Source organism: Mus caroli, unplaced genomic scaffold (genome assembly GCF_978045245.1).
Source record: "Mus caroli unplaced genomic scaffold, Mus_caroli_1 scaffold_11, whole genome shotgun sequence".
NCBI lineage: Eukaryota > Metazoa > Chordata > Mammalia > Rodentia > Muridae > Mus > Mus caroli.
Window position 1 is genome coordinate 7,910,223 of NW_028227266.1, and position 17,463 is coordinate 7,927,685.

A 17,463-nucleotide genomic window follows, 5' to 3' on the forward strand; every position below is an offset into this window, starting at 1 on the left:
TGTGGTTTGTATACCAAATGGGACTTCACTGGAGAAATTATGTTTTCCTTTGCAAGTGGTTGTCAATTGGAGATGACTTGTTAATTAAGGATAGAAGATAGGGTCAACTTCATCCTCTCAGAGCTGGGACTCCACTTAATTAAAACTGTGCAGGCCTTGTGCATGCTGCCACAGCTCTGTGAGTTAATGTGTCTATCTATCCTTTTGTGTCTTGAAGATACTGTTTCTTTGGTGTCTTCAATTCCTATTGGCTCTTAAAATCTTTCTGACTCCTCATCTTAATGGATCCCTGAGCCTTGAGAGGAGGGGTTTGATGAAGACATCCTACTTAAAAGTGAGTGTTCCAAGGTCTCTGATTCTCTGCATGTTGCTCCTGTCTCTGTATTAGTTATTATCTACTGTAAGAGAAAGCTTCTTTGATGATGGCCAAATGAGACACTTGTAAAAACAATTCCATGCATAATATCCAGAAACTTTTTATTACTTTTAATGACAGCACTTTGATGAAAAAACAAAACAAAACAGCAACAAGAAATCATCCTTGTCTTTCATGCAGCTATCTTCTCTACCTCTGTAATGTTGTCACCTGCATGGGCTCTCCACCTCTCAGCCATCCTCAATTAAGGGAATCTCTAGGCCTCTGTATGTATGAACTAAATGCAAAACACCTTGAGAGCTCTAGCTAGGAAGTGAAGAGGTCATATGAGCCTGGAGCAATAGAATATGGAGGAAAGTGTGAGGTAATTAGAGATAAATGGTGGGGAAAGGTAGATAGAGGGCAAAAGTTAGAGAAAAAAAGATATTTCAGGGAATGGCAAGACTAATAAATAGGGAGAGTGCAGCTTGATTTACATGCATGGTTAGAGAAAATTAAAGCTAAATGGTTGAAATAGAACAAGGTGCACTGAAAAATTAACTGTATTTCTTTCCTTCATATTACTGGAAATAAGTTTCATTGTGTAATTTCATAGATAAGTAGTATGAGTGAAAATAGAGAATCAGTGACTATCAATTTTTGTCAAACTAGCCCACTTATATAAGTTGTAAGAGTGATTTTTACGTTGTGGTAAATTATCTGTCATGGTTCAAAATTATATTTTAAGGTTGTTTGCTGAATGCTTTGCTAAAATTCTTTCTGCATGATTCTAAAAAATCCGATAATCCTCTTATTCACAGAAGAAGAAAAAATACTCCTTGGAGTTGCACACAACTAGCATGTTACACAATCTACTTGTTTTTATCTCAGTCCACTGCTTGGTAATTGTCCACCAAAGGATGGAAGTTGGCAGTAACTTTCTTGCACATCAGCATATATAGCAGGATTTCCCACAAGTGAGTACAATAAGGAGTCCATTACTCCAATGTGAAAATCCATTTTGACAACTTGCTACAGGTCTTAGGATTAAACCTAATTAGAGGAACCTCATTTCTCAAAATACAGTAATTCAATCCTCACTTGGTTAAAATAACTGAATCCTTCTTTACCATTTTTTAAAATTTAAACTGACTGAATGTAGTATCCTATCAGGTTTTCTTGTACTTAGGATATATTTAACATTCAAGACAAACTCTTCTGATGATATTCATACTTTCCTTTTCTTGTGATCATCACTGCCCTTCCTATTCTGACCCAAAGCTCAACATACAGGTTTATTTTTCATTTTTTTCCAGGCACCAAAACTAACCCTTTGTTTGAGACTACAAATATGTGGACTGTTAAGTACCTAATTACACACTTCTTATGTATAAAATACTTCTTGTCTACTTTATACCACTAAAAAATCATAGTATTCATTCTTTGAGAGATTAATACATTGCATTTTGGTCATAATCACTTCCATCCCCCAGCTCTTCACCAAACCCTGATTATACCCAGTATACTCTAAATATTAGTTTCTCAACACAATATCTGAGTATGAAGCTTTATGAATGTTCCTAAAATGCATCTTTTTAACAGAATTATTACAAAAAACACTACTTATTCTTACAGCATAGATGAGGTTTCTAGCCATATTCATACTATTTTATCACAATTTTCTTACAGTTTACAGTTAGAATTTAACAATTCTTTTACTGTTACAGAATTCACCTTCCTTTCAGTCAATTTCCCCTTTATTTCCAAAGCCCACTTTCTAAACAACAATTCAAAATCTGTTTGAAAATGAGTAAATATTATAAAGCTAAAATCTCCTTAAATACAACATACATGGGAAGTAGACTAGAACAAGCATTGCTTCAAAAGGAACAGAAAAAGGACTTCGCAGGGGTGGGTGAAAATACATTCTAGGGGGAAAAGTTGTATTGAGCACCAATTATAACTTGAAAGCCACCTAGACATATAAATAATGGGGTCAGATTAGTTTTAAAATTCATTCTTTAGATTTATGTCCAAATGTGGAACTGAAGGATATTTTCTTATTTATTTAATTTTAAATGGATTATTTTAAAAATATACTTAGTATTTTGGAAAGTTTAAAACTAGCGATGCATGACCAATGGAAAGTGTAACATATAGCCTTCAATATGCCTATGGGGGAACAAGAGTGAAACTATATCTTCTTTTCTAATTCGACTACACAGAGAACCTGACCAGTATTTGCTCATATGCTATTGTTGCTTCAGTGTCCAGAGAGTGGATAAATTTTTATTAAGTATGATACTTAGTATAAATAGGTGTTTATTGAATGTTGATGTGTATAAACTGTTAAATGCAAGATTTTACTTATCTTAGTTTTATGTTAGCTTACCTAAATGTTCACCACATGTATGCCTGTTGCCCACAGAAGCCAAGAGATGATCTTGGATCCCTAAGGCTTCAGGTTTCCAGCTGCCCTGTGGGTATGGGTGCTGGAAACAGAACCCAACTCCTTAAAAAAGCAGCAAATACTGTTAACATCTAAGCTATCTCTGCAGTAGTATACTTATAATGGGAAAAGCAAAGAACAATGATTTTATTCCCTAGCTTTCCTTTTACAAGTAATGTCCTAAAATCCCCTATCTCAGAGATAATTTACTAAGTGAGTCCCTAAATTAGCAGTGTGTTCAAAGTAAAACCTGAGATCTCTCTCCTTAAATACAACAGCTCTAATCGGAGAAGGTGAAAAAATGGCCTTTTTTGAATTCATATAGCACATATGAATAAGAATAAACCAATGCATATGCAAATAAGAGGCAAATGGCAGGCACCCATTGTACATGCCGATGCATTTGGAAGAAGTTGGAAGTCACATGATTAAATAAGTGGCCTTTCTTTGGGCAGCTTATTCTATTAATTTTCAAGGTCATGGCTTCCAACTTACTGAATTTTTTTAATAAAATATAAATGATCTTGATAAAATTACATGCATTTCTTCAAGTCTATAGATAATAAAGCATCTACTTCATTAAATACTTGTTGCAAAGGTATATGTTAAATTGGTATGGAGACCTTTGTGCTGTGAGGAGACACACGATAAGTAATGCTGTCATTCAGACGGAAGACAAAGAACAACTTTCTAGTGTATCTGCTATAAAGCAATAAGCACAAAGGAAATGGCTAAGTGGAGGGATACTCATGCCACATAGGGATGTTATCAGCTTTAAATTATTTCTTTCATTTATTCATCTATACCACCACATGATAGATATTTTGTAAACAACTTACAGTGAAGGAACTTTAGACTCAGAAAAGTTGAGGAGGTATGAAGAGTCCTATGTTTGCATTAGTTTCCCCTCTATGACTCCAGTTATTGATTTAAATATCTTTTACCTATAATGATTCTACTTTTACTGTCAACTGAAGTAGATCTAAGCAGAACAGAAGCCTAAGTCTGATAGATCAGTACAGTTCTCATGTTTGCACATTACATTATGTAGGACAAAGTTAAATTTCAATGCATTTTCTTCAAGTTTATTTAACAGTTTTTGAGTCATTTTACATGTGAAGAATACTGTCCTAAAACAGACACAGTGTCCACTACATTCATAACTCCTTTGTACTGCTGCAGAGTGGTTAATTAACTTTTTCACTCCCTGGAGCATTGCTCTCTGACTTGGTCATGATGACTCATGTGTGAGAGTCAAGATTGATATAGTGATGGATTGGAGAATGACTAAATACAGTCACTGTTTCTCATGCAAAAAGTTGAATCACACAATTCTATGTATACTCCTTTTGTATTGCTATTATCTTTAGAATGATTTTTAGCTTCCAAATGATAAAAAACAGTTTTTTAACTGAAAGATACTCTACTTATCTATATCTGATTCTTCTCAAAATGGTACACAAATATCATTGAGCAGATGGTGACATTAATCATATATCCCGTTTCCAACAAAATAGTAATAAAGGCTTTTATTTATGTATGATTTTCATTATGTAAATAGAGTCAATTTAACATATTCATGTTGTGTGTCAACATGTAACCTGTTTATTTTTTAAATAGAATATTGATATACTTACTTGTTTCTTTTCAATTTTAACATGATAAATATTTACATATGTAACTCACAATTATAATCAGGATATAATATCGCCAAAAATGTCTATTTTCAAAAAAAAAAAAAGAAAGAAAGGAAGGAAGGAACAAAGAAAGAACGAAAGAAAGAAAGAAGAAAGGAAGAAAGAAAGAAAGAAAGAAAGAAAGAAAGGAAGGAAGAAAGAGAGAAAAAAATAAATTGAAAAAAAATCTTTAAAAATAAACAATAAGACTCCATACCCTTAAGTTTTGGGTTATCCTTATGGTGTTAGTATTGGGATGTCTTTCTGATTCCTCAAGCGGAGTTGCTCCAACAAGGAGTTGATTACATATTCAGATGATCTCATGTGAAACTTCTCCCATTTTTAGCTTGTCAATAAAGGCTAGAACCTGTGATTGGGCAGCAGAGGATAGAGAGGCAAAAACAGGTCTATGAGAGTGGGTACAGGTAGACAGGAGAAGAAGAGGAGAAGGGAAGAAGAGAGGACAGAAGAAGAGGAGGATGAAGCCATTATGGAGCAGAACCGTGAGACCATGAGAAACCACAAATAACAAAGGGTCTTATAGCTGTGGAATAAGTTAGAATAGTGTTAGTTCTGCACAATGTAGACTTATAGCTTATAATTATAATAATTGGATTGTGTTTTTTTTTAATATGGCCTTATTAGGTTAGGAAATTCCAACAACAAATTGGTGCCCACATATAGCTGTACCCAAATTATTTTACTTAATGGTCCTGGCAGCTGAGGCCCTCCTCACTACCAGATCAAATATTCTGGATTCTCAAGTGAAAGGTGCATGCACGCACACACACACACACACACACACACACACACACACACACACAATTTACATTTTGATATGCCTAAGACAGCTCAGTGACTAGGCCACTTCCTAACCTCTATATGGCTAAGCTGCTCCACTATAATATTCCTGAGTTATTACTTACTAGAATCTATATTCCATCATTGCTGTCTCAGCCCCAGATATGCAGCTCTCTCAGGCTGTGTTTCCCCAGCTCCCACATGGTGGCTATGCTCCCTTTTTCTACCTCTTAGATGTGACAACTTGGTTCTCCTTCTACAGCACGGCAGATCTCTCTCTTCCTTCTCCTTCCTCAGTCCCTTGCCTGGGAGTTCTAAAAGTTCACCTATCTCTTCCTAACCATTAGGCACAGGCAGATTTATTTACTAATCAGAAACAACTGGGGGCAGTATTCCCTCAGTGTCTTTTGTGCAGAATTGCAGATTCTCATGCAATTTTGATGACTCAGATTAGCATAATACAAGCAACATTAGATAAACCCACAACATATAGTATCTTATTTGTGTGAAATTGTGTTCTATTGGTCACATACTCAGTTTACCTTACAGTGTTTATTTGTCATTGCTTTTCATTTACATTTTCTACTTAATTATCTTTTCAACAAATTATTTGTTTTGGGTTGTATATGTGAACTTGAGTGCAGGTACATTAAGAGGCCAGAATAACACATTAGGGCCCCTGGAAATGATGGTGTGAGCCACCATACATGGGTGCTGGCAACTGAACCCACTTCTTCTGCAAGAGCAGAACCACTGAGACTTCATCCATTTTTCTATTATGCTATTTTTTTTATGTAAGTAGCTGGAGTTTTACTTATTGGTCAACATGTTTTCTATATATTCTTAATAGCAATGCATTTCTAGTCCTATGTTTTTTGAAGACATAGTCTAATTTCATGACTTGAAAAACATGCAAATTTGATCTATGCAGTATGATCTTTGCATTTTCTGAAATATTCAAACATTAATTTAAAATTTATTTTTCTTCTTCATGGTAGCATTACGTATAAGATTTATTTAGATGGATGTTGTACCATAAAGATACCATATATCTTCTAACAAAGATAACTAATGAGTCTAGAAACATTTACTAAATAAACTCTATGAAACTCCTCCTCATGTGTGGTGTGCATGTGTGTGCACATAAGTATGTGACTGGTTTTAATCATATATTGTCATTCCTTTATTCTACATTTATAGATCTAGTATATTAATTTTCCTCAATGTTTGATATTTAAATCTATCAAGAATATTCTTGGTGATCAATTATAGAAGTATTGTTTATGAATAGGTGATGGAATTTCCTGTACATTTACCCATTAAATCACAGGGTATCTCTATCATAGTATATTACATTATTATACTTTTACATGGGTATTATACTCTATCTACTAGCTATAAAAAGCAAGTAAATGAGCCCTTTTAAGTTAAGTTCTTATAAATTACTGAATTTGTATTTGACTGCTCTAATACTCTCTTTTTGACTAAGTAAAGCAATTGAAAACTTTTGGTTTTGCAGTTGGCCCTTCTGTCTCCTTTCCAGTTTTAAGATTAAGGCATAATCACAAGTTGTTTACTCTACTAAAATAAAGGAGATGTTTAAAGTTTTCTTATGCTTAAATAAATAAGAAGCAAGAACAACAACCACAAAATACAATGTATAAGGCATGAGGGGTGACTAATGCCTGTAACCGTAGAATTACCATAAATGAGGCCAGTATAGGCTATGTGGTGAGTATCAGCTTAGTCAGATATATCCAGCAGAACCCTGTATCAAAAACCACACCAAACTAATTAATAACAAAGAAGAACAAGTCCTCAATCAGTGTAGAATTAAACAGATATTTCTGGAATGGAAAAAACTCCCTGAAAGGCCATTTTAAAACATTATAAATTTATAAAATTTAGCTGAACCTATCATCTCAAAATTGGATTTCCAGGTTTCCCTTAGTTACTATTTGGTTATAATTTTTAAATTACATTTTCAAAAGAAAGCAAGAATTTACAATTATATATTAATTATTCTTTAAAAAAAACTAAATCATATGCTACTTTAGTAGTTTGGAAAGTATAGAATTTTGATGGAACTGGCTGTGAACCAAAGCTTAAATGAGAGCATCAATCAAGCATTGAACATCATTGTAAGATAAAGATAGAGCTGGGAAACATCAGGGCACAGGTCTGTTCCATTTCGTGTTATATTAGATGGTTTTTAGACACCCCTGGTGAGGTTCCATGACAATTCTGTATTTGTGTTATTACAAAGCAAGAGATATTCCCATTATTATGTATTTTCATTTTAGTTTCATCTAGTGATGTAGCATATATTTTCTGAATTATGGGCACCAATTTTGCATGATTATTTAGAGTTATCATTACTATACCTAGAAGATATACTTTTCTAAAAGTATTCAGAGTCTGGGAGCATGGCTCAACAGTTAAGAGCACTTTCTGTTTTTCTAGGGGACAGAGGTCAGTTCCCAAAACCCTAGTAAGACAATGCACAACCAGCTTTAAATCCTGCCTTTGGTGACACATTTTTCTGGCCTCTGCAAGCACTCACAAATATGAGTTCTTCACAGATAAAAAGAAACATATATGCAAATAAATGAAGATAAAGTGTTATGTAGGTAGGGCATCTTTCCTTGGTAACAGCATGAGTTTTTATTTCTGTATGTCTTACATTTATATACTTACAGAGAAACCTGGCTATCTCATATATTTTTCATGAATAGTGAGTATGTCTCCACTGGACACACCGGCACATTTCTGTAATCCTGTCACTTGATAGCTAAAAGAGGAGGATTGAGTGCTGGAGACCAACCTGGCCTCTACAGTCAAATTTATGCCAATGACATTTTCAGAACACTTTAAAAAAAAAAGGAGAAGAAAAAAGAAAAAAAAAAGACTTTATAAAAAAGAATCCTCTTTTGACAGGAAAATTGACTACAGACCTACTAAGTAATCTCTTAGTTCATAGCAGTTATAGCATTTGAACTGATTATACATAAACCATGGTAAAGATGATTATTTAGAAATAATGTAGAATTATTATGTGAATTTTTAAAGCAGGTACATATTACTGATTTTTAAATTCAGATTAGGATTTTGAAATAGTTGCACTTTAAACAGATGTTTTAATACCAAGTTTATTTATATCAGGTTGTCTTAGAATTTTCATTGCTCTGAAAATACACCATGACCAAGACAAGTATTATAAAGGCAACAATATATTTGAGGCTGCCTTACAGATTTAGAGGGTTAGTTCACTATCATCATAGCAGGAAAAAATAGCAGTATACAGGCAGATATGGTACTAGAGAAAGAGCTGAGAGTTCTGCATCTTTATCTGAAGGCAACTAGTAGAGACTGGCATCCACAGCCAGCTATGAGGGAGGTATCTTTCTCACTGGGTGGAGCCTGCACATTGGAGGACACCTTCAAAGCCCACCAGCATAGTGTCACAATTCTAACAAGGCCACACCCCCTAACAGTGCCATTTCCTATGGTCCAAGCATACACAAACCACCACATTCCATTCCCTGGCCCCCATACACTTTTCTATGGGGTCATAATTCAAAGTACATTTAGTGCAGCTTTGAAATCTCCATAGTCTATCATAGTCTTATCAAGGTTTAAAAGTCCAAAGTTCAGAGTCTTTTCTGAGATTCATGCAATTTCTTAACTATAATCTGCTATGAAATCAAAATAAAAAAGCAGATCAATACTTCCAACATATCATGACAGAAGATATACATTACCACTACAAATCATCATAATAAAGAAGTACTCTACCAAAACGAGACCAAAAACCAGCTGGACATACTCCAACTTCTATGTTTCCATGTCCTATATCAAAGCCCTCTTCATCCTTGTTGACTGCTATTGATAGAATTGACTTTCGGCAGCAACAAACTCAGTTCTCTTGGGTTGTTTCTACTCTGATAGCAGCTTTTCTCAGCAGCTATCTCACAGTTCTGACATCTCTAACATCTTTGGGTATACAAGACAACTTCAATCTTATAGCTTCTTGTTCCAACACCTGTGGTCTACACATGGTCTTCTTGGCTTCTCCAAAGGTCTTGGGTCATTACTCCAGCTCAACCTTCTATAGCACTCTAGTCTGTGGTTAACTCTATTCCACTGCTGCTGCTGTTCTTCATGGCCATCCCATGGAATTAGCATCTTCAATTTGCTAGAGTCTTCCACTACACCTAGGCTTCACCAAAAGCCTCTCATAGGCTCCCTACATCGTCCCATGCCTCAACTTCTTTGCATAACTCCTGTAGTCCTAGGCCATCATCACCTGTAACTAAGACTGCACTTACAACAGGGCCTTCTCTGGCCTCTCACAGAGCTGAGTTTCAGGTGCTCCTGATGACCCCCCTTTTTGCCTTTAAAACTAGTACCACCTGGGTGATTCTTACTCATTGCCAAGTCTAGCAGCAGCATGAGATACAACCTTGGGTATCTTTGGAACACAGCTTCTTTGTGCTCTCATAAAGCACTTTGAAGAACATCTTGCCTCAGTGATCACTTAATCACTTAAAAAAAACCTTAATCACTGTTAGTTTCTCAGAGTCACATAACTAGTATCAGTTTTCCAGTAATCACTTCTCTTCTTGATTGTAGAGCAAGACCCACATTGCCAAAGCTGCTAAAGGTCTGCTGCTTGCTAGAGGTGAAACATGACTCCCTTGTTCTATTACATTTTTCATTATAGATCTTAAGTTGAAAACCAAGAATTTGCTAATGAGTAATGTTAATTTAAACGGACATTAAATATAAGGAAATTATTTTCATATAAATATGATCATTATAAATATTTGGCAAGAAGTAATTTGAACCAAAAAGTTGACATAGTCATGATTATCTGATATTTATATATTAACAAATTTAAATTAATATTTTGCTAGTTTGGCCATAAATTTTGAGATTTAAGTCCCAATATTAAGACTGAAGATTAATAGAAGAAAGATAAAGTTATGCAGAGAATATCTTGTGTGGATGATTCACCTATCAAGTAAAAACCTTATGGCCTATAAGTAAAGGGTAGAACAGAAAGTGAGACATTTGGGGAGCAAAAAGAATTCTCAGATTGAGTCAGAGAAGATTTTGGGAGGCAGGTGTATCATACAACCAGCCCCCCTGGAAGAGTGTAGGTTAAAATGAATGAGTTATTTTAAGTTATATTCTTGTCAAAGAAGAGTCTAGCTATATTGTCAAGGGTTTTGTACATACATTTTGAGTCTGAGTCTTATTTCTAGGAGCATGGGGGTGGAAGGAATAATCAGAACCAACTTCTACAAAGGTATATAATATATAGTTACTCAACACTACACAATTCGCAAACATGTTATTTTTTGCCTAAAATATTTATAAGAAATTTGAAACAAATGATTATACATTTCTATGTACATTAAAATATCATCAGATTTCAGGTGGCAGAGACAGGAAAATTGTTAGACACAGATAGCCTAGGCTTCAAAGTAAAACTCTGTCTTCATGTTGCCCAACTCTCCCTCACCTGACAAATAAATAAGGTTGAAACAAAACTTATTACATACACAAAGAAGAGTAGGTTCAGTTGTAGAGTCTCACTGGGTCCTTTAAAGTTAATATTTTTTTCCTTGAAATGTTAGGTAAAACACTGTGTAATGTTAAAACCAGAACACTCAAACAGCAGGACTCAAACCATGTGCAACTTGGTTAAAAACTAGCAATTTGATGAATTTTCAAAACATCTTCTTATTTGTTAAATACAGACTGAAGATTGCCTTGAACTGCTTAACAAACAAAATGAGTGACTGATAAGGATGCAGAAGTTAATCAACCAAATGCTAAAAATTTCAGTGCTGTATATGTCCTTTAAGATTCTTAATATCCTGATGCTATGTCATTCCTCAGGTCCTCTTCTCGTATCTCTTCAGAAAATGACAGGGTTTAAAAAGAGATTCTATTTCAAAAATGATTAAAGTAGCCTAAGATTATAATGTATCCATCAGAATTTTCCCAGTATTAACTATAAACCATACAAAAATTGACATGTACTTTATAAATTAAGCTTCACAAAAATGAAAGAGTACACATGGAGGGCCCTTTGGATCCAGCTGCACATGTAGCAGAAGATTGCCTTATATGGCATCAATTGGAGGGGATTCCCTTGGTCCTGTGGAGGCTCAATGCCACAGCATAAGAGGATGCTAGGGCAATGAGGAAGGATTGGGTGAGTGAGGGAGCACTCTCATAGAGGCAGAAGGAGGGGGGATAGGATGGAGGTTTGAGGAGGGGAAATCAGGAAGGGGGACTATATCTGAAATGTAAGTAAATAAAATAACAAATAAAATAAAATAAATGAAAACAAAGTGACTACTTCCAGGACAAAATGAAATCTGGCATCTAAATCAAAATTTAAAATTTAAATTTAAAATAACAAAAAGTACAAACAAAAAATGAACAACTCTAATCACTTATAAGAACATGAAGAGAAAACAGAAATTAATGCAAGTGAGAGTAAGATATTACAGGAATTAGAGCCTGGCTGGAAACTTTTGTTCTTCCCTTATTACCACAGTAAGTTATTTGCAACCAGCATGCTTGTGCCTAAAAGCCCAGTTGCCACAGGCTTCTGAAGGAATGCCTACACTCTTGTGTTTTGGACCAGTTCCTGTTTCCTAGTTGTAATCACATGTTGGCCACATTCCTTTCTCTTCCCTGCAGCTGCTCCTCTGAAGGAACTTCAAGTGTATCACCATGCTGGGAGTTCCTACTTGTGCATCTGGTACATGGGAAGCATTTAAATCAGCTGGATCATGAAACACTAAGATTTAGAACAAGGCTGTGTCAGACTGCATGCTGTGAAAATGTCTCTGCTTAAGTCCTCAAGCGAGGAGTCTCTTGACTGTCTTTAAGCTTCTCAGAAGAGGAAACTGAATGCAAACACCTTGCTAGATGCCCCACAAAAGGAAACTAAGGGACAGTAATACTGAAGTTCAGATCTGCAGCATGTACAGCAGTGCCAGGTAGATGTGGTAGCCTGTCTGTAATTCCACTGTTTGGGAAGTAGAGATACAAGATTCTCTGAGCAAGCTTGAAAGGTACACTAACAAACTTAACCAACTTTCTCTTCCAGTGTGAATTACTGCCATAATATGTAAAGTGGAAAATATAAAGACATCAGCCTTAGGCCTCAAAACATACTCAGACATGTACACTTAAACATATGAATATTCACATGCTCATGCATATAACCATATATAGTGACTATAAAAATGGGGACAGTAATAATTGTTATGTCATGCAATGTCTTTTTGCAGATATTGTTACCAAAAGGAAGAGATATTCCCTAAACCTGTGTAAACAAATTATGTATATATTATCAAAGTTACTCTAGATTTGAGTGTCACATAAAACATACTGTATGGATAAATAATTAAGATTAATTTCTTGTAACTTGGACAGGATTTTGTAAAAATCAGTGGTTCTCTGCTTTCACAGGGTTTCTCTGTGTAGTCCTGGCTGTCCTAGAACTCACTTTGTAGACCAGGCTGGCCTCAAACTCGGAAATCCACCTGCCTCTGCCTTCCGAGTGCTGGGATTAAAGGCATGGGCCACCACACCTGGCTTGGTTCTCAGCATTCCTAATGCTGTCACTCTTTAATACAGTTCCTCATGTCGTGGTGGTCCCCACCCATAATTTTTTATGGCTCCTTCATAATCATCATTTTGCTTCTGTTATGACTCATAATGTAAATAACAAGAAAGTCAATGATTTCAAGAAAGACACTGATGGAATTATTCCTTCTCAATTATATGGGTTATGTACACCTGCATTAAACTTCCAAAGTGAGCATTTCTAGGAAGTTCCCAACAGCTGAAATCTGACTCTGTCCAGATAAACAAGGTCTGTTAAGTAAGCAAACATTGTTCTCAAAGCCAACCGGGGAACATGATTAATATACAATTGCTTCCTGTCATTATGCCCTGATTTTGCTCTAGCAAAGTCAATAGGTAGTCTTGACATGAGGCCTTGAATACAAAGATATTCTACAGTCCATGGCCTACTATATACATCTTAATCTGTTTGTGAATTTCTGTCATGGATTCTTGTCTTCCTAAAGATGCTTCCACTCAAATTAGAGTCTTATATACACAAACACGAAAACCTATATTGACTTCACAGCAGAAAGAGCATCCTGATAACCCTGGGAAAAGTTGTACTGCTATAAATTTTTAAGAGCTTTATCTGTTTGAATCAGAAACTGTGATATAAGGTCTTTAGAGAAGCTCTGGGTGGAGGACTTCCCTAAAACAAAGCTTCCCTGATTACAGCTTTACAGCCCATGTTAACAAGTCTTGGCATTAGGCTAGAGCTTCCTAGTGACTTCTGATTCCAGTTAGAAAAGTGAGAACATTATCCTGTTAAAACAATGTAACATCCTAAGAAAGGCTATCATGATAAATAATGTTCTAGACTCAAGAAAGCAAACACTTAAAGTTGGAAAGTAATTTAAACATAACAACAAAAAAGAAAATCATATCTCTATATCTCATTTAAGAAAAGCGTGTCATTGTGTACAATTAAAGCAGTAAGTGATTTTTAAAAATCTGAAAGATTGCCCTTTCTGTTTAGGAAAATTTAGATGTAAGCTATTCACAGCCATACCACAGTTACATGAAGAAGAATTGTAATATTTAGTGAAATATCACTGAGTAAAGATATTTTTTCTTGGCAAGTTGGTACTTAACATTACTTGATTGATTAATCTAACTAACAGATTATAAAAGATTTTGGTATAAGAAAGGAAATAGTGAATTCTGGAGAAGAGAGAAATCAAAGTCACACAATTTAATCATTTGCTGGTTCAATGGCTTTTGACTTCAACTTTGTCATAGCACTCTTTCCTTAGAGACTTTGAGGTAAAGCTCATAAGCTTTCTTGTTTCACTGACTATGTTTGATGGCATATTAGGGGAAGAAACAGATAAGCAGTCTGAAAAGCAAATATGAAATTTAAAATTGAGAAAATATGGAGGGAATACAATCTATAACAAAGGAATCTAAGCAGGACTAGTATTTGAAAAAAGTAGCATTTGAACAAACTAGATACAAGGTCAAATGGAGAGAGGAACAGGCTTGCTGGGGACAGTGAACATGCAGGGAAAACAATCCTACATAGTTGACCCAACTCCTTTCTTACCTATGAGCTCACCTCTGATGACCTCTTGCTACTGAAAGAGTAGTTTTAACTTACTGACTCCTAAAACTGAAGAGAAAGGTGGTAGTATTGACAAATAAATGTTGTCATAGGCATGAAGGTCCTTTTGAGACAATCTCAAGGGTCTGGCTAACAATTACAGAAAGGATATATAATGTGAATTAATGAATCTATGCAATGACAATGAGCCTGGCAGTTTCAAGAACATTGTTATAATGCACTTGGATAATCCTGAAATCTACTGTATAACCACATGCAATAATATTTCTTTTTTTAATGTATACATTTTTCATTAGATATTTTCTTCTTTACAATTCAAATGCTATCCCGAAAGCTCCCTACACCCTCCCCCTGCCCTGCTCCCCTACTCACCCACTCCCACTACTTGATCCTGGCATTCCCCTGTACTGGAGCATATGATCTTCGCAATACCAAGGGCCTCTCCTCCCATTGGTGGCCAACTAGGCCATCCTCTGCTACATATTCAACTAGAAACACAGCTCTGGGGCTACTGGTTAGTTCATATTGTTGTTCCTTCTATAGGGTTGCAGACCCCTTTAGCTCCTTGGGTACTTTCTCTAGCTCCTTCATTAGGAGCCCTGTGTTCCATCCAATAGATGACTGTGGGCATCCACTTCTGTATTTGCCAGGCATTGGCATAGACTCACAGTAGAGAACTATGTCAGGGTCCTGTAAGCAAAATCTCCCACCCAGGGATCCATCCCATATAATATTTCTCAAATCAAATGCATAAGCCTTTATACACATGAACACATTGAGATTATATATATATATATATATATATATATATATATATGTGTATATATATATATATACATATATTCCACAATGGTAAAAATGTAAGTGGCATGTATACACAGCCATACACACAAACACATTGACTCTACCTAAGAAGAGAATTTCATGGCTGTCAAGAAGGTCCAGTTACTAATTTTTCTAGAATTGTAATTAAAAGACTGAATGAAAGTCTTGATATGATCTAGCAGTGACATGAACAGGTAGGAACATTGTTAGGATTTGAATGTGAATTGTCATACTTAGGCTCTTGTTTTTATTTTATGTTTTTAACTTTTTTATTTTTTTTCTCCAGCAGGAAGTAATATCTTGGGAAACCACCTTTTGGAGCATTACTGTAAGAAATGGGTCACTTAGGTCTTAAATAAGACTTGCTCAGACTTTCTTAATCCCACATCCTTCTTCTTTATTCACCCAGAGGTAAGCAAACTTTCTCAACCACAGTTCTGAGTCAATACCGTAGATGTAAGGGTCTGTGATTTTCCAAAGAATAATACTGCTGACTCAAATAATAAGCAACAGCAAAGAGTTTTTTTTTCAGAAAGCAATCCTGTGTATAGGGATCTGCTACCCATCACAATGGTCTATGGTTTGAAAGCATAACTTAAAGAAGATTAGAAGGGATAAGTGATTTTTTATCTTGATTGGTTACCTCTATCTGTAGATCTCTGGGATTTGCTATGGCTCTGGGTACTTTCCAGAACCATTCTGAGGGAGCCTGGGATCTGAAAACTCTTCTGTTGTTAACTCACTGTTCTTGCATCAGGCCAGGTGGTGGGGCAGTTTCTGATTGGCTGCCCACAGCCTGTGGTTTTGTTGTTGTTGTTGTTGTTGTTGTTGTGGTGGTGGTGGTGGTGGTGGTGGTGGAGGTGGTGGTTGTGGTGGTGGTTTTTCACCAGAAACTGACTTGCCCAGTTCTGGGAAACAGGAACTTAGGCCTATTCTCCAGAACTGCCATTTTGAAGCTTGTCATGGAATTAGCCTGGCTTAGTCCTCCCAACCCCTTCCTTGAGTAATCTTGAATACTTGAGATGTTTCTATGGGCTGGTGGTATTGCTGTTTGAACAGTGAAAATCTATTCTTTAACAAATCTAACCAAGACTTTGATTGTGCAGGGGTTGCAAGTTAAGGCCAACATCAGTAGGAGTCAGGGATGGGTTAGGGCTGAGATTGTTCTGTCCCTGATTCCGTGGGAACCCCAGGAGAGCTCATGAAGCGCAGGTTCCGATGCAATTATGCATAAGAGTTTTATTATCATTATGAGTCAGACTCAGAGCACAAATCTTCCCACCTCAAAGGACAAGAGTGCGATCCCGAGCCTAGAAGGCTTGGCATTATATACAGCATAGTTTGAGATTCTTTGGATCTTAGTGTGACCGCAGCGGTAACAAAACAAGTCATTTTTCAAATAAGATACCCATTTGTTCAAGCAGCAGGGAGATGGCCAATTGTCTACCTAAGCTGGCATCTGGTGTTTTCGTTAAGGAGTACCTTTATAGAAGCAGGGACAGCAATATTCTAACACCAGACTGAGTCCTCTAGGAGCGACCATGGAGGGGGAGGAAGCCTCGTGGTGATTGCTACAGGAGGTGGCACGGGGTGGGGGGAGAGGAACTTCTTTGAGAAAGCACAGAAGCAAGCCACCTACGCACTATAAGACAGCGGTGGTTAACTAGGGAGACCAGTTGAAGAAGGACTCATATCCAACCTGAGACTGTTCTCTTAGTATTTGTCTGTCTTTTAACCTTTTCCTAAGCTGAGCCATATTCTGCCTGACTAGTCCTGAATGATTAGGCCAAACACAGCATTCCTCAACCAAGGCCATACATAAGTTGCTTTGCCGAAGGAGAGAGAAATCTAAGCCTCTTCTATTTTGTAAAACTACTTGTGCTAGAGAGGAAAGTGTGTCTTGAAAACCATTAATAGATCTTTCTATTCCTCTTATACCAACATCTATTGCTGTGTATCAGGTCTTATCTTGGAGGTTTAAAGATGAAGCTCCTGTATGAGCTGTCCCTGCTGCCCCAATGTCCAGTAGTTTGGATAGTCCACAACAATCACAGCAACCCATTTTACTGGGTGAATTCAGGAGTCTAATTGATTGAGAATATCTTCTCCTGTACAGAAAGTTATCAGAAGATGTACTTAA